The sequence below is a fragment of the Ursus arctos genome, unplaced genomic scaffold (genome assembly GCF_023065955.2).
Source record: "Ursus arctos isolate Adak ecotype North America unplaced genomic scaffold, UrsArc2.0 scaffold_18, whole genome shotgun sequence".
Classification (NCBI taxonomy): Eukaryota; Metazoa; Chordata; class Mammalia; order Carnivora; family Ursidae; genus Ursus; species Ursus arctos.
In genome coordinates, this window is record NW_026622852.1 from 54,441,050 (window position 1) to 54,461,251 (window position 20,202).

The 20,202-nt window shown below is 59.4% G+C and overlaps 1 long non-coding RNA gene across 1 annotated transcript; it reads left to right on the forward strand.

Annotated features, from left to right (window-relative positions):
* The first annotated feature begins 14,656 nt into the window (after positions 1-14,656).
* Positions 14,657-18,682, forward strand: LOC130543994 (uncharacterized). The gene is made up of 2 exons (XR_008959833.1): positions 14,657-14,823; positions 15,734-18,682. It is a non-coding gene; the product is annotated as an uncharacterized LOC130543994 (long non-coding RNA).
* Positions 18,683-20,202: the final 1,520 nt, after the last annotated feature.

A 20,202-nucleotide genomic window follows, 5' to 3' on the forward strand; every position in this document is an offset into this window, starting at 1 on the left:
GATTGGCATGGGGGGCTGGTAAGGGAGGGAGCTGGGGGAGAAGGCACAGAGGCCAGGGAGCAGGGAAAGAGGGTCTTGAGCAATGAAGAGGGATTTTAGTGGAGGGCACAGGGCCGTTCCTGGAGGCCGGCACAGCACGGGCAAAGGCACGGCTGCATGAGAAGATGGAACCCACTCGGGGGCAGGGAGGGCAGTGGGGAGAGAAGCAGGAGGCATGTTGCTGGGGCTGGGCTGCAAAAGCCTTAGACCTTTGCTCTGTAAAAATGGGGAGCCGTGGAAGGTCTTAAGCAGAGATGGACATCATTCTACGGGAGTTTTAGAAAGAGAATTCTATAGGCGGTGAAATGCCCTGGAAACATACACAGAAAGACTAGAAGCACAGGGTCGGGATGCATTGTCCAAACTTTTACAGTGCTTCCTTTAAACACCATTTTTTTGCCATGTATAGGTATAACTATCCCCCCCCCCAAAAAAGAGGACATTTTCAAAAGGAAGAGGGGAGCTGGGAGGCAGAGAGACGGGGGAGGCTGTAGCAGGAGTGAGCCAGGATTGGTGGGCAGGCCGCCTCTCTGACTGCTGGCTCCCCGGCTGTTTGAGTGATGGGCAATCTGGCAGGTGGGACCGTGGGGCGGGGCGGGGCGGGGGGTGGGGGTGGGACCCTCCTCTTAACCTAGAGCCTTCTCCTTGCCTGACTGATGGTGGCTTCAACCTGTCCCTACCTCTCCCAGAAGTCTGTCCTCCCCAGTCTCCTGCCCAATGGCTGGGCTGTGGGGCATGGGCTGATACTTCATTCCTACTCTGTGCTAAATGGGGCAGTTATCCCAGGGGCCTCCCCGTGTCCTTGAGGACAGACTGTCCCCTGTAGCGGCACCAGGCACTGTGCTAGGTGCTTTACTGGTAATGTCTCTTAATCTGAATATAATCCAGCAAAAAAAAAAAAAAAAAAAAAAAGAGTGTTGCTCTCCCCATTTAACAGATGGGGAACAGGAGGGGGGCACTCAGTGGCTTGCTCACCCAAGCTTTCACAGTGAGGGGGGGTTTCCTAGGGGGTGGGGTGGGGCCACCTGGAAGTCCCTGCCACTAGGCTATACTGCCACAGGCTCTCCAGGAGAAATTTCATCTCTCAGGTACCCCTAGACTTCGTGCCTGGGGCCTGCTCTGGTTCCTGGACAAGGGGCTATAGTCACCCCTCTGAGCCATTCCTTCTGCCAGGGATGCCTCTCCCCTCTCGCCACCATCCATGGGGCAAACTCCTACTCGACCTGTGAAACCCAGTGAAACTGTTACTTCTTCCCCAGAGAACCCCAGACTACCCCTACGGTCCCCTTATCTGTGTTCTGTTCCTATGGAGCTCAGCTGGGAGAGGAGAAAAGGCTCACAAGACGTGGCTGCGATGAGAGTTCCAGCCCAGCCCTGCATGACAGAGAGGAGGGAACAATCCGCTTATTCTGGGTGTTCAAAAGGGCAGGACTGGAGCAGGGTGGACGTGAGAGGGAGGACGGCCTTGGCTCAGCCCAGGGAAAGACAGATCAAGCAGCCCCTGGGATTATTTGGTTTAGAGGCTGGAGAAGGACAAGTTCAGATGGAGAGGGAGGCAAACATCCAGGCTGCCTAGCATGGCCTCGCCAGCTCTCCAGCAGCCCCAAGACGACACAGCCCTCTCCCACCCGGCCCTCCCAGCACACATGCACACTGGAGCTCTGTGGCAAGGCTGGGGTGGGAAGCTGTTTTTTGTGCATAGGTGTCCCTAGCCCGCACCCTCACCCCTAGTGCGCATGCGCAGAGTTGAAAAACCCTCTCTTAGAGCCCAGAGCCTCCATCCCCGGGAGAGATGACCAGACTTGGGAACAGAGCAGTGTGGGCTGCCCAGGAACTCAGAGAACCCCCCAGTTCAGGGACTAGCACGTAGTAGGCACTTAAGCGTATATTGAAGAACAAATGAAAGCATGAATGAATGAGCGATTGCCGGACCCCTGCCCAGGGAGGAGGGCCAAGAGCCCCAGAAGTGCAGGGTGGCTGGGACAGGCTTTGGGGGGAGGGGGAGGTGGTGGTGCTGGGAGAGCCACAGAAAAATGGTCCCACTGGGAGGGATGCAGACAGTGAGCCATGGTTCTGATAAAACACCCCTTCTGATACCTGGGTATGGGCAGTGCCTGGGGCCCCGGAGAACTCTCAGGTACCCCCACATCACCCCAGTGGGGACCTCTTCACGCAGTTCCCCAGGAGGCAGCATGATGAGGTCATTAAAGCGGGGGGCTCTGGACTCAGACATTTCCGAGCGCCAGCTCCACCACTTACTAGCTGGACCAATTGCCTCAGTTTCCCCATCTGCACGTGAGACTGATAGCACCACCGGCTGCCCGTGGTTGCTGGGAAGGTCACATGAGAGGCTCAGCACACTCTGTCGGCCACTGTTGCCAACAACAGCACAGGAGAGCCGGGTGGGGAGAGGCAGCCGGTCTGCCGGGCCCTGGGCTCTGGTCCCAAGGTGCCACTGACTTAGAGGTTGACTCTGGAAGAGGCCCAGCCTCTCACCAGGCCTCAGTTTCCCTATTTGTACAGTCAGGCCCTGCTAACCCCGACAGCCTTGACCCTTCCCCAGGCCCAGGCCAGACCTGCACGCAGCCCCTGGGGTTGCCCAGAGACACACAGGCGCACGCGCGCACACACACGCATGCCGGGCGCACACAGACCCCCATGTGCAGGCACGTAAGTGTGTACACAGACACACTCACACATAAGCACACGCTCATGCAGGCACGTTCACGTTCACACAAGCAGACACACAGGCAAACACACACACACATTTGCACACAGACCCCCCACCCTGTGCCCTTGCCCAGGCCCCCACACCTGCTTACACTCACGCTCACCCTCGCTCCCCCCCTTCCCCCCCAAATCTGCTGTGCACCAACTGTGGGTACGGGAGGGGCTGGGAGCGGGAAGGAACAAAACCCACGACTCAGCCGGGGAAGAGGGGTGCGGGGGGCTGCGCGGGCGAGGGAAATGACAGCCCGCGGTCCCCCTCGAGTCCCGGCTCATGAATATTAATGCGGCGGTAATTAAAATGCAGGGACGCAGCAGGATGGATGCGGCTGCCTCCGGAGCGCTGGGGAGCGCGGCGTCTTCGCAGGCGGGTGGAGCCTGCTTCTCGCTGGCGAACGCGGGATCCGCCGCGGGCCGGGGTTCGGGGTTCAGGCTGGGGGCGGTGGTTCGCGGCGCACGCCACCACCTCCCCCCCGCCGCCCGCCGCGCCCCTCCGCGCTCTGCCCTAGGCCGGGCCGCCCGCCAGGCCTCCTTTTCCTGGAGCCGGCCCCCTCCCGCCCTCGCGGCCCGGTGATGTCATCTGCACCAAACTTTCCGCTTCCCGGCCGGTCTCGGGGCCCTGAGTCATAGCCGCCCCCGGCCCCGGGCCGCGCCGTCTGTACAGCGCTGGGCCCCGCTGGGCCCGGCCTGACGTCAGGCTGGCGGGGCCTGGAGCCGCGTGGGGCCAGTCAGCCCGGTGCTCCGGTGCTCCGGGCCGCTGGGGGCGTGGACGTCAGTCCCCGGGCGGGGGAGTAGGCCCCGATGAAGGGCACAGCCTAGGCTGTCGGGGTCCAAACCCCGAGTCACCTGATGCAGAGTGCTTGCTCCCGGGCAGCTCCTTTCAGCTCTCTGAACCAATGTTTCCTTATCTGCTAATTCGCAGACACTCAGGAAAGTCTCCACCGACTCCCAGAGTGAATGGCGCAGCTGGAGGAACCCACACCCAGAGACGGAAAGGGACTCTGCCAAGGTCACACAGCAGGTGGGCAGCAGAGCTGGGTTCCTGGGCCCCAAATTCCAAGGACTTTCTGCTGTGCTACATGCTGTTACCATGTGCAAGGCCCCGCGAAGGGCTTAGGGCAGGTGCCGAGAACCCCCCACGCCACCGCCATCCTACCAGAGATGGGGGAGTTCCAAGGCAACACTGGAGGGGCTGGAGTCCCGGCCCAGGCCATAGGACTCTGGCCAGCTTTCTCATCTCTGAAGCAGGCGTGGTCGTCTAGCTTACGAAGCCTGTGGAATCTACTGAGGAAGCCCCCATTGCTGTGTGAACAGACACTATGGGGCAGCGCTTAGGGCATGATTAAGATTCTGGTCGTTCTTGATGGCAGGTGAGGAGGCCATCTTGGAGTCAGGTCACCTCGGTTCAAATCCCGGCTCTTGATGCCACCCCCCCTTCCTTGTTGCCTCTCCTGTGCCCTCAGGCCAGTGGTGCTGAAAGCTGAGCCCTTTGCCAGAGCCCCACACCTTGCTAGCAAGTGCCCAGCCAGTCCTTCACCCGAGCTGCACAGAGGAAGCCCCAAACGTCTGCAGTTCCTGGGTTCTTTCTAGGGCCTTTGGCACATGATCTTGGGACCCAGTTTATAGATGGGAACTAAGAACCTTTCAGCCACTGCTCTCCGGGGGCTGAGTGGGGATTAGGCTCAGGTCTGTAACCTCGGATGCAGGGCTGCGGACTGAGGGCTGTGGCTCTTCCCCAAATACACGCCCACCCCCCTCCCATCGGCCCCTGGTGCTGAGAAAGGCCTGCCCTGCTGCCCCCACACCCTTGCCTCTCCCCACCCGCCCCCCAGCCTCACAGAAACTCCTTGCCTGGTGCTCCAGGCTGCCTCTTCTTGCCTGAGGCCTTTGCCTAGGCTGTTCCCTCCCCTCCGCCCCAACTCTCACCCTTCTTTCCCATTTTCCTGGGGGAGCATCTCCTCCTCCAGCTCTCCTCTGCCTGCCTCCCGGGGATTGTCCCAGTTACCCCCACCCCACAACATCCACACACACCAGCACACTCTCCCCACACCCCCCCCCACAGACCATACCACACACAGGCACAGACCCGAAGGCACACACACACACACACACACACACACACACACACGTGCTCTCACACACACTCCAGATGCCAGACTGCAGACACACATCCCCCCCACCACACAGACGGCTCCTGTATACACCTACATCCCTGACCACGCAGCACACACAGATCATACAACACGCATCGAGGCTGTATGGGTGCCCCTCCTCTGGGCTCCTACAGCCTCTCATTTTGACCCCCTACCCCCATCGTGGTATTTATGCCCCCAGTGAGGGCCAGAACCCCCCCCTTTCCTTCTCTTCCCTTCCAACACAGAGCCTTGCGTCAAGTCTCCTGCCGTCTGTCCATGGCTGGACCCCCGACCCCCTCCCATGGCCACATTGGTGGTTCCCAGTTCCACCTCCATCAAGGTCCCCTCAAATGGGTGCGCACCCCGTGTCTGCGGGGGGCCCTCCTCACTGCCTGTAGAGCTGCTCCTGGCCTGGCCCTCTTAACCCACAGGTCACACTCACCTGGGCTTTGGTCAGCTCCCCTCCCACCCAGACAACAGCTGCTCAGAAGGAAGGACTATGTCCGGTCGACTGCTCCTTGTCCCCGCACCTGCACCCCCACCAACCCCAGCCCGATGCCTCAGGAATATTTGGTGACTTGAGCTGAGCCAGAGCCTTAAGGTCACTTCTGTCTGGGGCCTCAACTTTCTCATGTGTAAAATGGGCTAACACAGTAAGTACCTTGCGGAAACTCACAAATGTCACGGTGACTCATTAGCACAGCCATCGGGTCCCTGCCGGGCCGAATCCGTGGCTGAACGGAGCTTGGCTGGGTGCAGCTCATCCCCAAGGTGAACCCCTTCCTCAGGTGAGTGTCCTGGTCATGCCCTTCCTGCAGACAGGGTCCCTGCCGCACTTGCTGCTGAGCCCCGGAGGTGGGGCGTTGGGCTGGGGCTCCTGACAGGTAACGGGTGTTGTCCGTTCCCAGTACCGCCCCTCGGGGACAGCAGTCCCTCTTCAGGCTGAGCCTTTCGGGAGGACAGCTGGCCTCCTTGGGGGGACTGAGCTGGAGCCTCCAATCTCCTCCTCCCTCCAGCAGAGCACCCCCCGGGCGCCTGGCCCTGTTGGGTTGGGAGAAACTTGCAGGGCAGGAGCGCGAGCCTCTCCTGGTGGGTGACCGGAATCTGGAGAACAGGGAGGGTCGAAGAGTGACGTAGGAAAGGAGCTGAGTTACCTGCTGTCATCAAGGCGGACGCATTTATGGGAGACAGACACAGATGAGTTGCCTGACACTTAACACATGCCCGCCTCATCCTTGCTGCCCCTTGGGTCCTGGGGGGCGCTCCCTGAGCCCAGCAGGACCCCAGCAGCTCACAGAGATGGAGACCCAGAGGCCAGGGTGGGGAGGGGACTGGCCAGGCACGCAGGAGGGCCGGGTGGAGTGGCCATCTGCTGCTCGAATGCCTTCATTCACAGGTGCTCACCAGAACCCTCCATGTGCCAGCCTGGAGTGCCGGGTGTACAGCGAGGGATGGAACAGCTGATTCTCTCGGCCTTAGAGGCTAGCAGAGTCAAAGGGCAGCATGACAACAGCGGGGGTGGGGTGGGTGCTGGGATGGGAAAGAAGGGGGCACCCGTGCTCATTTACAAACATTTATGTACCTGGGCCCATGTGTGTCCCAGAGTTTCTTCCAGAACGTTTCTTAGCTCACTCGTCCTGTCTATGAGCATGGCTGGAACACCTTTGTCTGGAGCAGGGGGCAGAGTAATTATGAGCAAGATCCAGACTCCCTCTGGCTGTGTGATTTGGCGCAAGTCACTGTCCCTCTCTGAGCCTCCGTGGCATGACGTCCCGTAAAATGGGTGCATCTCCCCAGGGCTGTTGTGAAGATTCCTTGAGGTGACGTGTGCAAAGCTCTTGGCGTGGGGACCCGGGCTTGACTCTCTGTGCCAAGCACCCTTGGCCCCTGACTGCCCTGCTCAGGCCCCGTAGGCCTCTGTTCTCTGCCTGAGCCCCAGGACCTGGCAGCCCCGCCCTGGAGGGTACGAGCAGTCCCTGCGAGATGGAGGCCCAGCGCCAGCTGGCCAGGATGACAGGACCACCAGGGACAATTTGGTTACCCAGCTGTGTACTCAGGGGCTCCTGATGAGTTCCAGAAACACAAGGGCAGTTTGCTTGGGGGAGCCATGGGCCCTAACTTCTGCCTGCTGGGACGCCCTGATTAAAAAAGGAAAACTGAGGGGCTCCTGGGTGACTCAGTTTGAGCATCCGACTCTTGGTTTTGGCTCAGGTCATGATCTCAGGGTCCTGGGATCGAGCCCCATGTAGGGCTCCGTGCTCAGCAGGGAGTCTGCTTCTCCCTCTCCCTCTGCTCTTCCCCTTGCTTGCAGTACTCTCTCTCTTCTTCTCTGTCAAATAAATAAATAAAATTTTTAAAAGATTTTATTTATTTATTTGACAGAGAGAGAGAGCACAAGCAGGGGGAGTAGTGGCAGGCAGAGGGAGAGGGAGAGGGAGAAGCCGGCTCCCCACAGAGCAGGGGGAGCCCAATGTGGGACTCGATCCCAGGACCCCGGGATCACGACCTGAGCCGAGGGCAGTCACCCAACCAAGCCACCCAAGCACCCTAAAAAAAAAATTTTTTTTTAAGGAAAATTGACTGCAGCCTCCCAGTACTGACCACCCCCACCGCTGTGGGCACCGTGAGGTATTCCAACAGCCCCTCAAGGGAGGCTTCCTCAACTCAGATGAGAAAGATAAGGCAACTGAGGCTGGGAGGGGGAAGGCCCATGCCTCAGGCCATGCGGATGTTGTGTGGAGGAGCCAGAATTTACCCTCTTCTGAGCCCGAAGCCTGACCTCTTACCCCCAGGCTGCCCCCTGCTTTTGTCTTGTCAGCAAAGAAACAGGTTTGTCCAGCACCTGCCTTGCCTAATTCACACCCAACCATTCTCCATCCGCCCAACTCCTGGCCATCACCCCCAGGACCTCCTCACAGAGCCTTGGCGTGAGACCTGGGAAGGGGCCTGAGAACAGATGCTCACCAAAGGGTAGGTCATCAGGGGACCTTCCCGGGAAGGGTCCCGAGACCCCAGGATGTCGCAACCGGCTGGGACTTCAAGGATCACCACTTTTCTGTATGTTGCGCGTATAGAAAAGCTTCAGCTCAGAGAGGGAGAGACACTGGCCCGGGGACCCACAGCAAGGTACTGACCCAGCTGGGGCTAAATGGGAACTAGATCTGGGAACTAGATGGGGGCTGGATTTGGAACTCAACTTCCCGAGTTCGTATCTGGGTCTGTTGCTTGCCAGCTGTTAGCCTGAGTCTGTGAACCCTCTGTGCCTCAGTGTCTGTAAAATGGGGAGAATAATAGGTCCTACTTCAGAGGTAGTTGTGAGAAATAAATGAACGAACACCCATACTGTGCTTAAAAACGGGGGCTGGTACTCAGCATGCAACAGACATGAACTGTCATCTGTCATTGTTAGTGTCCGGTTTCTAGTCCGGTACAGACCCATCTGCCCTGTGAACCTTCAGTGTCACCTACTCTGCCAGCACTGAAGACCTTGCCTGCTCTCCTGGTGCCCACAGTCCAGCTAGGACACACCTGAGACCTGAGCTTGGCAAGATAAGGGGCAGAAAGCACAGTGCTGGGCAGAGGCAGTAACATGCATGAAGACTGGGGCAGAAAGGACGTAAAGCTGCCCAGACTGGAGAGAAGGTCCCCATGGCTGGAGCTCGGGACCAAGGGTGAAGAGAGAGGAGGGACAGCGGAGGGGGTCAGACATCCGGCGCCTGGGAAGGACACAGAGAGCCTGGAGAGCCAGGGGTGGTTGGAAGGGAAGGAAGTGGTCAGGCTTGCATTTGGAAGGATCTACTGGCTGACCTAGGGGGCACGCTGGGTGGGGAGGAGAGGCAGAGCGAGAGTGCGAGCCCAACCTGGAAAAGGGGCAAGGGCTGTGGGCACAGGATGAAGGGAGTTGACTCCTTTAGGTGGGAAGCTCCTTGGGTCTGGGTAAGTACTGAGCCAGCGGTTGGGGAAGAGGGATCCAGGATGAACTTGGGATCTGGCCAAGGTCCAGGTGCATGGCTGGAAGTGATGGTCAGGAGTTAAGTTCAAGGAGGAGGGAAGACCTGGCATCCAGCTTGGGCCATTCCAACTGCCACAGCACCCAGGGACCTTGGTGACTTGAGTTCCAGGTTTTAGGGAACAGCACCTCTGGCCCTTCTGTCAGTATGCCCTTCCTCATGGGGCAAGGAATCCTTGCGACCGAGATCCATGATCTGGGCGCCTGGAATTCCCTGCTCAGTGACCCCCAGCCTACTTCCTGGGTCCATCTCCCTGAGGATGGTCTGAGCTGGCCATTTGGACACCCCTGAGCTCTAGGAGTGGCCAAGAGGTGGCTGTTTGCAGGGGGTGTGGGCAGAATTTATGCACACAGGCTGGTGTGTCCATGCCTGAACAGACAAAGCCCCTGATGGAAAAGGACAAGAGCCTGGGTGGGGGGGGGATGCTGAAAGGAAAGGCGGGCCCAGTGGGCAGCTGCTGGCCAGGGCTCTGTCCCCATGCTGTTACTTCTAGCATGGACCCCAGGAGTCTGAGACTTCTGAATGCAAACCCAGCCTTCCAGGTGTATTTGTCCTTAGGAAGGTGTATTTTCAAGGAAGGAGGACGGAACATATTTTATTTAGCGGTTTATTAGCTTGATTTATAACTTAAAAGTACTTAGACCTGAGGTACGTGGGCCTCCACTGGTACTCCTGCCCCGTAGCATTGCCCAGAAGGAACAGCCTCCCTGGGCCCTGCGCAGGCATCCAGTGGCTGACCTTGACCAGCAGGTTGACTCCTGGGGATCCTCCCGGCTTCCTTACCTGCATCCTGACCCCACTGTGCTCCATCCAGTCCTTCTGCCTTTGTCTGCATCGCCCTTTGAAAGTTCACCTCCAGCCCTTCCTCCTCCAGGAAGCCTTCCCTCCCTGGAGGCCCTGGCTTTCCAGTTGGGGGCTGGTGTTTTTGGTCACAGGGTAGGTGGTGGTCCAACTGGCTAGGGCGTGAGTCCCCACCCTCCTGCAGGACCGGGAGCTCCTAGAAGCAGCCCCTCCCAGCAGAAGCAGTAGCTTGCAGAGGGTAGGCGTCTAGCTCAGAACACACACAGCCTTGAGGTCAAATCCCAGCTCTGTGACTTTCTTGCTGTGTGACCTTGGGAGGCGGCTTCGCTGCTCTGAGCTGGTTTCCACTTCTGAAAGCCCATCATCAGAACCGTACCTCTTGCCGCGAGGACGCAATGTGGAACGCAGAGCCCACGTGTGCCCAGCATTTGGCAAGTACTCGGGGAAGGAATTAGGAAGGGCGGGAGTTACATCATTCACTTCTTTTTACAGCTGAGCAAACAAGCCGAGGAGTTCAGCGAGGTGAGGCCGGTTGCCCAAGGTTACACGGCCTGTAGCGGGACAGGGGCCCCCGCCAGGCTGTCCGACCCGCGCTCTACTCACGGAGCCCTCCGGCCCGGGCCTGCCCCCACGTTGCCTTTCCCCGCTCTCCGTGGCCCTTGGGCGCCGGAAGGCCGCGTGGGGCCGCGAAGACCGATGGCAGGGCGGGGGCCTGGCCCGCGGGGCGGGAGGGGTTAACGGGCTCCGCCGCATTGGGCCGGCCTCCGGGGGAACCAGCCAATGGGCGCGCGCCGCGATGAGGTAATGCCGGGACCGCGAGGAGTGGGCGGGGCCGGCGGGGACCTCGCCTCGCTCACGTGCCTTCTCTCCCCACCTACCCCTCACCTTTGACCCTGATGTCCCCTCCGCAGCCTTACACCCGCGTTAACCCCTGTGCTGGAGCTGAGGGTCTGGGGGTGTGTGCGGGGGATCCTGGGTCCCTGGGTCCCTGGGTCCCTGAAGGTCTTTGGCAGGAACCCGGAAATGTCTTGCCTCTTCCGAGCCTCAGTTTCCCGTTTTGCAAGATGGGAGCCGGTGATCGCTAAAGGCTAGACTAGAGGTGGATGTCCTCGGATCCCAGGACAGTTTTCAGCCCCTCCCACCAGGCGTTAGCCGGCGGCGCAAGGAGCCCCGGGGCCAAGCGGAGGGAGCCTCGCCTGCCCAGTCACACCCTCCACGTGGGCCCATCAGCTCCTCCCTCTCCCTTGGGTATCTGCGCCTGACACCCTCTCCACCACCCCCCCACCCCCCCACCCCGTCCCCCATGTCCCTTCGCTGCGACCAAGCCCCGAGTTAGCGGCATAAGCAGCTGGACTTGGTTTCATAGTCAGAGGTCAAAGTTCAATATTAATTGAGCGCCTGCTACGTGCTGCTCAGAGCCTAGGGCTTGGACGCTGCCCCGCCCGCCTCCCGGGCTGCCCGCGACCCGGGCTCCTTCCCCGGCTGCGCGCCGTTCGCCATCCGCCGTCCGGGCACGAAGCGGTTAAAGCCTTTCTAGCCGAGCTGGCACTGCAGCCGCGGCCGGGCTTATTAGTCAGCTCGCGGGGAGGGGGCCGTGGGGGAGAGGAGGGGCTGGAGTTGAGAACCGCGGAAAGCTATTCTCAGGGGCTCCCAAGTGTGGGGAGGGCGGCTCAGCAGGGGCTGCTGCTTCCCAGAAAGTTGATTATTTTTAACCCAGGAAGAAGAAAGGAAGGAGGCGAGGGAGAAGGACTCAGAAAAAAGAGAGGATTGCAGAGGAGAGGAGAGGAGAGAATGGGGAAGGGGAATGGGGAAAGGGGAGGGGAGAGGATGAGAGCAGAAGAGAGGGCAGTGGAGGGGAGGGGCGGGGAGGGGCTGGCAGGGGGTAATGGAAGGGAGGGGAAGGAGAGGCAGGGCCAGTCCAGTGGGGAGGCCAGTTGGCAGGGGTCTCTGGGAGGGGAATGGATGTGGAGGGGGCACTGCCACCCTCCTCGGCCCCTCCCTGCACCCCTCCAGCTGTTCTCCCTGCCCCCCAGGGCTCTGCGGGGCTCTCCTGCTGGAGCCACCCCAGGCTGCCCATCCTGGCCTTCCCATAGGTGAGAGCAGTGCCCTGTGGCGTATCACCAACCCGGGGCTCTGCAGGGCACCAGGCTGGGAGAGTGGGGGGCCCGAAGCAGCTGCAGCCCTGCCCTAGGGTGCCGTCCAGCTGACAGCATCACAGGGACAAGTCCTTGCCTGTGCAGTGCCCACTGGGGGAGGGGGCAGGAGGGCTGCCCTGAAAACCCCGTGGCCCCCCAAGGGAGAGGTTTCTGGAGGAGAGGGCAGAAGGCACCTAGGGCTCCTTTTCTCCAGCCTTGGGCTGGAGCCAGGCTGAAAAGCAAGCCCAGGGAGGGGCCTCAGGGAAGATGCTGGGACACAATGACAAGACAGATGCAGCTGGGCCCACACAAGGCCCACAGTCCTGCAGGGGAAGCAGAGGCTGTCAAACCATTACGAATAACGCATTAAATAACAAGAGGGCAGTGGGCTGGGAGGGGACCAGGCCAGCGGGTCAAGGGGTCAGGAGGACTGCTCCCAGGGGCCCGATCTGGGGGGGGGGGGAGGAGGGCTCCCTGAGGACCAGGAGAGGCTAACTAGGTGAAGAGTGACTGGTGGAGGGGGTGTGGATGCGTTCCCGGGGCACAGACCTGAGCATCAGCGAGGATCAGTGTGACCCTTGTCCTGGAGGCAGCCAGATGTTTGGGGAGAGTTCCATAGAACAGAGTGAGGACTCCAGATCTGCAAAGCTCACTGGGGTGCCTGCGCCCTGAGGCTGGCGGGTGGGGGGGGGGTTGTGTATGACTGGAGCTTGCCAGGTCCAGCTCTGGGGCTGCCTGCAGACGTGAGCGTGTGAATGTGTGTCCCTTGCACTGAGTGGCCTGCCCTCCGCTTGAGGCAAGACCCAGGGGACACATCCAATCCCTCCAGGACCAGGGGATGATGGAGGAGCCCCCCCCCCCCCCCCCGCCTTGCTGGAAATCCAGCACCGCCCCCTCCACCCCTCGTTACTCTAGAACCCAGGACCAGCCTCGGAGGTCCTCCCCCAGGAGCAGGAGAGGGGGCTATCGGCTGAAGGGCATGACTGTAGGCCAAGGAGGCCTCGCTGTGGCATCACGGAATCTCCTGCACCCACTTCCCACTCGGGTCCCTGTCTGTCCTCTCCCGGGATGGGAGAGTCTGCTCAGCCTGTGGGGAGACTGGCTTAGCCGAAGCCCGATTCCAGGCAGCAGCTGGGGGCAGAGCTTGGCCACCTGCAGCTCTGACCCTCCCTGCACACCCTCGGTCACATGGTCTGTGGCCTTCCCATCAGTCCTGCCACCTACCATTAGTTCCCCCTCCCTAGGTTGGGGGCCCGTCATAAGGTCATGATGAGGATGAAGGGACAGACCTGAATCCAAACCCATTGCTGATTGGCTGTGAGCTCTGGCAAGTGGCTCTGGCCTCTGTGTGCCTCAGTGTTTATATCTGCAAAATGGGGATAATAATGACAGTGGCAGAGAAGCAACGGAGGTCAGGCTCTTAGCATAGAGGCGTCCCAGGTCACTCACGGTCAGTGTAAATGAGGGGCAGGGGCTGCAGCCCTCCCAAGTGCGACAGTTAGACTCGCCACCCTCTCAGCACCGGCCAGGCTGTGGTCTGACTCCTCTTTTGCAAACGAGAACACCAAGGCTCAGAGACATGCGGACCGGGTCCAGCGCTGCACAGCAGGAAAGTGGGGGAACATGGGTTCGCTTTCTGTGCGCGCTTTCTCCCCTGGAATTTCGTTCCCACTGCCACTGCCCTCCAAATGAACAAGTCCAAAATGCCTCCCCCCCCATCCAGGGCACCGTCGTTCCGTCCCCCAAAACCCACACAGTGACCCTGGGCTGGCCCCCTGGGCCCAGGAGGAGCCGCGTCCCCATCGGGCGTCTCTGAGCTGAGTTTCTCGGTGGTGGAGCACAGAGGAGGGTAGCCGGGCAGAGAAAGAGCCCGACAGGCGAGGAGCCGGCTCCGCGGGCGCTTTTCTCCCCGCTTTCTTCCTCTCCTGGCTCTTTGTTAAGCTCCCTTTCAGCTGAGCCGGCAGAGCCTGGGTGTTCCGAGCTGACAATAATTGCTGCGTCTAGACAGTGTCTGGTATGAGGCCTCCCTCTCCCGCGCCTCCCCGGCCTCCCCGAGGCTCCCTTTCCCAGCCCTGCGGCCCTGCTCCACGCCCTCCGTTTCCCACACCCCTTCCCCTCTCTGGCTGCCCCCCACCCACCCCCCCCCCCCCCCCCGTCCTGCCTCCCTCCTGCTCAGACCTTCCCGGCTCCCTCTCCCCATCCCACCCTTGGGCGGGCACACACTCACCCCCAACCTTCTCCAAGGCCTGAAATCCAGGGGACAAAAGTGGTTTCGCATTTTGGCTCTGGCTGGGAGACCTTGGAGGTGGCTGGCGGCCCCCCCCCCTCCGCCCCGCCCCGGGAGCAGGAGGCGGCTGGCTTTGCTGGACATGGGGCTGAGCAGGGCAGCTCTGGGATCCATCCCGCTCCTATCCTCATCTCTCCATCCGGGCCTGGATGGGAACCCAGAGGAATCAGCCTAGGAGGGATTTAGGATAGGTACAAGGAAGAACTTCTTGGCGCCTCTGACCACCAGACACGGAGGGAGTGGTTTCAGGAGGTGTGGGGAGTGGGAAGTCACATTTCACAAGTTCTAAGGTCTGTTCCCACCCCAGGTCAGCTCAGCAGCTCAGCAAGATTTTCCCAGGAGCTAGAGTTTCCTCACGGGTGTCAGGATTGGGGCCCTCGGGGTGTCGAGACCGTAATAATAACATTCAGTGTTTGCTCGGCCCTTTCCGTGCTCCAACCCCTGTGCAAACTCTGTACAAACGTTCACTTACGTAACCGCCCAAAATTTATTTAATCTCACTATGCGAGAGAGAGAGAGAGAGAGAGAGAGAGAAAGGAGAAGTGAGCCTATGATTTGTCCCATTTTACAGATGAGGAAACTGAGACCCAGGGAGGCTAAGTAACTTGCCCAGGATCGCAGAGCCAGCAAGTGGAGGAGCCCAGATCGGAAGCCGCAGAAGCTGGCTCCGGCCCCAGTAATTACCAATGGTACCAACATTAAATGCTTACTGAATACCTGAGGCTGTGATCAGGACTTTACGCGTATTAGTTCCTTTAGCCTCGCAACACTGTTAGATAGGACCCAGGCTTATGTCCATTGTACAGACTAAAAGAGCTTGGCTGAGGACTGCTGGCTGTGGCCAGATGGTGACCTAACGTCATGTCAGAGAGGCCTAGTAATCCAGAACCTCTCCATGGCCGTCGCACTGCACATAAAAAACGTGACACGAAGTAGAAGTTTCTGGGCCATTTCCCACTTCTTCCCTCTGGGCTTTCCCAGCACCTCCTGGGCTCACAGCCCTGGCCGGGCTGGGGCAGACAGAGGCCAAGGTGGGGCTCTGTCATCACCAGACTATGGCCTAGAGGAGCCTGGCAAATCAGCCAGTTTCCGTCCGGAGTGGGAATTATGATGATGCTCAAGGGCCACGGGGCCTCTGGGAGTCGAGGGGAGGGGCCCTAAATCCAAGAAGGCTTCCTGGAGGAGGTAGAATCAACACTGCTCCGAGGATGAATAAGAGTTAGGCCTAGAAGGGAGGGAGAGGTGTTCCTGGGAGAGAGAATCACACATAAGAAGGTCCCAAAGTGCGAGAAACACAGGGTAATCTCAGAGGACCCGGGAACCCTGAGTGGCTTTGCCAGGCTGAACAGGAGTGGGGGGCCAGGGAGGGAGGTGGGGGGGAGCCACGAGGCTGGAGCCCCGCTGATAGGAGGGGCCTTGATGGCCAGGCCAGCTGGGAGCTGGCACTTATCCCAAGGCAGGCCAGCAGGGCTGTGATTATCAGGGGGGTGTTGTAGGGAGGGGGCAGGCTGGGTGGATTGGAGAGGCCCCACCCATTATACAAAGATGGCTTCCTCTGATGTCAGGGACTCAGCTACATTTTTTTCAATGCCATTCCAGACGCGGGAAGCAGTGTGGACAAGGGCCTGGAGGCGAGGGTGGCCTGGTGTGCTCCCAGGGGCAATGGGGCCATGGACTGAATGGCCTTCAGAAAGAAGCAAGCTAGGGAGCCGCAAAGCTTTGGTGGCTCAGGAAGAGGATTCATTGGGAAGATTAATCGGGAACCTTTGAAGGGTGGCTCAGAAGGGCAAACCTGGAGGCAGGGAGGCTGGGAGGAGGCCACTGCTGAGTGGGTTTTCCTTCCCCTTCCCCGGCAGATCTGCCCTCCCCTCAGCCCCTCCTCCCGGCTGTGGAGTCATTTTGATTCCTCACCTAGGTCCTCCCCAAGGGCCGCCTCACGCCCCCCCCCCCCCCCGCCCCAGCTGGAGATGGAACGAGGATGCTGGCCATTCATTCCTCATCCAGGCCATCGATGAAAATGTCAGATGGCCCAAGTCCGCACCTGAACACCTCTCGTGGCCACGGGGGGCCTGACGCTGGCAGATCCCTTGAGGAGCTTGGCACCTGCCACTTCTGGGTCTGCCTCAGAGCCACGCGGCCACAGGCCTGGGTCGTGGCTTCTCCAGACTTGACTCGCAATGCGCAGCAGGGGCCTAAGAGGGAGCTGGGGGCAAGCGGACGCGGCATAGACTGGACGGCGCAGTGCTGGGCACTGTTGTCTGAGGCTGGGAGCCCCGGGCCGGTGGGGGAGGAAGAGAGGATCAGCAGGTGACAGAAAGCAGCTGATAGTGAAGACCTGGATCGCACCGGCCTGTCATCCCTGACCCCCAATCCCTGGGCAGATGATTCGAGAACTCAGAATTTTTCCAGTTGTAGAAAGATGCTCTGACACGTATACCGCCTATTTCCTAACACCACCCCCGCCCTCCCGAACAAGGTGCGGGGCCACCCCTGTAATCAGACACATTAATATATGTGCAGCAGAGCTCACGAACAGAGATGATGACGGCTCGCTAAATCCCAGTTCCTCGTCTCGCCGCTGGGGCCCTGGTGCCCCGCGCCCAGGGCAGTCCTGAGAATCCGATGCTCCCAGGATACCGCGGACACAGGTGCATGTCCTGCCCCCGCCCTTTGCCCTCGCTGCTCCTTTCCAGAATATTCCTACCCAGGATGGCTTTCTCACTTGCGGGCGGGCTCTGCTCCAATGCTACAAACTCCTCAGCGAGCCTCACCCTGGTCGTGCCCGTCTCCTCCCCCCTCCCTGCCCCCTGTCGCTCTCTGTCCTCTTCTGTCTCAGGCCTCCCACCTGACATAGAACGTAACGAATAACTCGTTTATCAATTGCCTGCGCTCCCTCGCTCCCTCAGTGGAGTCTGAGCTCCTCGAGGGCAGGACTCTGTTCTGTCGCCTGCTACGCCCCCAGCACCTAGGACAGTCCCCACACAGGCGGGCCCTCCCAGGCTCTTCACGTGCCCAGCACATCAGAAAGGCTGCATGAAGCCCGGCTGGTACCATCACCATTGCTGACGTTCCTAGTGCTGCTGCTGTTTCTATTATTATTATGATGTTCTGAGCTGATCCCAGACCTTGGTTCTCCAGCCTGTGAAATGGGCATCCTGGGGAACCGGGCACCAGGAACGGGCTAGGTCACTGCAGGAGAGACAAAGAACGCCACCCGCCCACCTGGGGGAGCCTGTGCCCCTCACTGGAGAAAGAGGCCCAGGAGAAGCTTGGAGAACGCCAGCCCCAGCGAGCAGGGCTGCCAGAAGGCCATACATAATTCATTGCCAAATGGGGCCGCGGGCGGCTCTCTGCGCCGTGCGCTGGGGGCTCACTCTGCGCCTGGCACTTTGCTGACTGCTCCTCACACGTCGCCTCATTGCATCTTCGCGGGTTTGCCGGGTGCGATCCTGCCCCTCCCCGTGGCTCACCGAGGGGGGACCTGAGGTTCGGAGGATGGGATGACCGCTTGAGTCCCACAACTTCTCAGGGGCCAAGCTGGGCCTCAAGTCAGCGGACTGGATTGCGATCCAGCAGCCCCAGTCACCGCCTTTCTGTGGAGGGAAGAGGCAGCCCCGGGGAGGGCCTGGGGGGACAGAGGAGGACCCCCACACAGGGCAGGGTGGGGGAGGGCCAGGCTGCCTGACAGCGGGGTCTGTCATCTAGGGGGGCAGGCATTGCATCCCCAACCTGCAGCCCACCTCCCCGTGCTCTGCTCCCCTTCTGCAGCCATCAAGAGCACTGGCTCTGGCCTTTTAAGGGCTCAGTTTGCTCAGCTGTACAATGGGAATAACAAGACCTAGCCCCCGGGGCTGGAAGCTCATGCGGACGGGAGCCGGCTCCAAAAGCGGCATCTGCCTAGGAGAAAAGCCCGTCCCCAAAGGTTACACACTCTGCAATTCTGTTTAGATAACATTTTTGAAATTGCCACATTTTAGCAACATAGGACCGATTAGACATTGTCGGGGATTTGGGACGGCTGGATGGGGATGAAATGGGGTGTGGTTATAGAGGAAAAACAAGCAGAGACCCTTGTGGTGATGGAAATGTTCTGTGTCCTGATGGGGCTGGAGAACACACAACCCCGTGACAAAACTGTACAGAACTCAGGGCACGTGCTCAAGGGGAGGGATAGAAGCCCGAGGGAGCGGGGTGGGTTGTCCTGCGCCGGCCCCAGCTCTGATACTGCCCTGTGGCTTTGCTAGACCTTCTTGTTGGGGGAACCAGAGCCAGGGCACTACCTGGGCTCTCAGCATTATTTCTCACAATGGCATCTCGATCTACAATTAGCTCAATAAAAATTTCAATTAAAAAATGTCACCTGCCGTGGCATCTGGGTGGCTCAGTGGGTGAAGCGTCTGCCTTCGGCTCAGGTCATGATCTCAGGGTCCTGGGATCGAGCCCTGCGTCAGCTCCCAGCTGAGCAGCGAGCCTGCTTCTCCCTCTGCCTCTCCCTCTGTGATCTCTCTCACTCTCTCTCAAATAAATAAAATCTTCATTTAAAAAAAATGTCTTCTGCCTCTGCCTCGAAAGGGTTAAGGGAGTTGCTGCATGCAGTTCTCTGGGCCAGGCTGGGACCAGGGGGCATTTGCCTGGCAGCTGGAGTTTTCCTCGCTGAATTGTTCTTCCTGCCTCACTCTGGGCGTCCCCAGTCTTCATTCCAGAATGTTCCTGTCCTCTTCCACCTTCCCAGAGACAGGAATTCAATACGGCCCTACGAGACTCTAGAATAGACTCTGAAGGAGAACAAGGAAGGCCTTTGTCATCGGTGTCCTGTCTGATCGGGAGGGGGACCCCAGCCATACCCCCACCATCCCCGCGGTCTCCTGCCTCCGGGAGAGTTAGGGCAGTGCAAAGCATGTTCAGTGTTAGGCAAGCAGGTCCTAGACGAAGCCATTCTCTGCCTCACCAAGTAATTCTAGACAATCCCCACCCTCTCTTTGGTACTTAACTTCCTTATTTGAAGCACGAAGGCCCAGGATGCTGGCCAAAGAGGACTTTCTTTCACATTCCATGTGATTGGACAAGAAGAGCTTGGCCCCAGGCCTGCCTCTGGCCCTTCCCTGCACGTGACCTTGAGCCGTTCCTGGCCTTTCAGCATCAAAACAGCCAGAGGGTCACACAGCTCGGGTCATTAAGTCATTCAACAAACATCCACTGAGTTCTTTCTGTGCCAAACACTGGCACAGACACTAGAAGCAAATAGGTGGGGGGGAAAGTACTGTCCTTGCCTTCATGGAACTTGCAGTCAAAAATGCCACAAATAGGGGCGCCTGGGTGGCTCAGTCGTTAAGTGTCTGCCTTCAGCTCAGGACGTGATCCTGGCGTTCTGGGATCGAACCCCACGTCAGGCTCTTCTGCTGGGAGCCTGCTTCTCCCTCTCCCACTCCCCCTGCTTGTGTTCCCTCTCTTACTGGCTGTCTCTCTCTCTCTGTCAAATAAATAAAATAAATCTTTAAAAATAAAAAAAATTATAAAATAAAATGCCACAAATAAATCAAGAATTGCAGCTGAGATTATGCTGAAGGTATTGCTCAGCGGGGATGGTGTGCTCTAGGCCCATCGTGAGGGCTTCCCTGAGAAGTGACCATGAAGCTGAGGTCTGAGCGAGGAATTAATGCTAAGCCAAGGGGGTGGCCACGGGTAGCCCCCAAGCAGGGGGCAGCAGGATCTGGGGGCCTGCGCAGACAGACCCCGGGGGTGTGAGAGATCATGGTTCAGAAAGAGGCCACGGCCTCACCAGGGGAGCAGGTGCAGGTGGGAGGCGAGCCTGGGAGGCCAGAGTGCCGGGCTGAGGGGCCTCACCTTCGCCTCGGACAGAAGGCGTCCTCCGAGATGCATCATGCAGGGGAATCACCAGATTGGATTTGTGTTTTGAAAATATCCTCCTGTTTACTAAGAGGAGAAGGGGATCTCGTGGGCCCTCGTCGTTGCCTTGAATGATTTTTACCGTGGTGTTACTTAAACGTGAACCCCCATAAAGCGAGGTGTAAATTCCTTGTAGCTCTTAGACGACCATAAAACCGAGA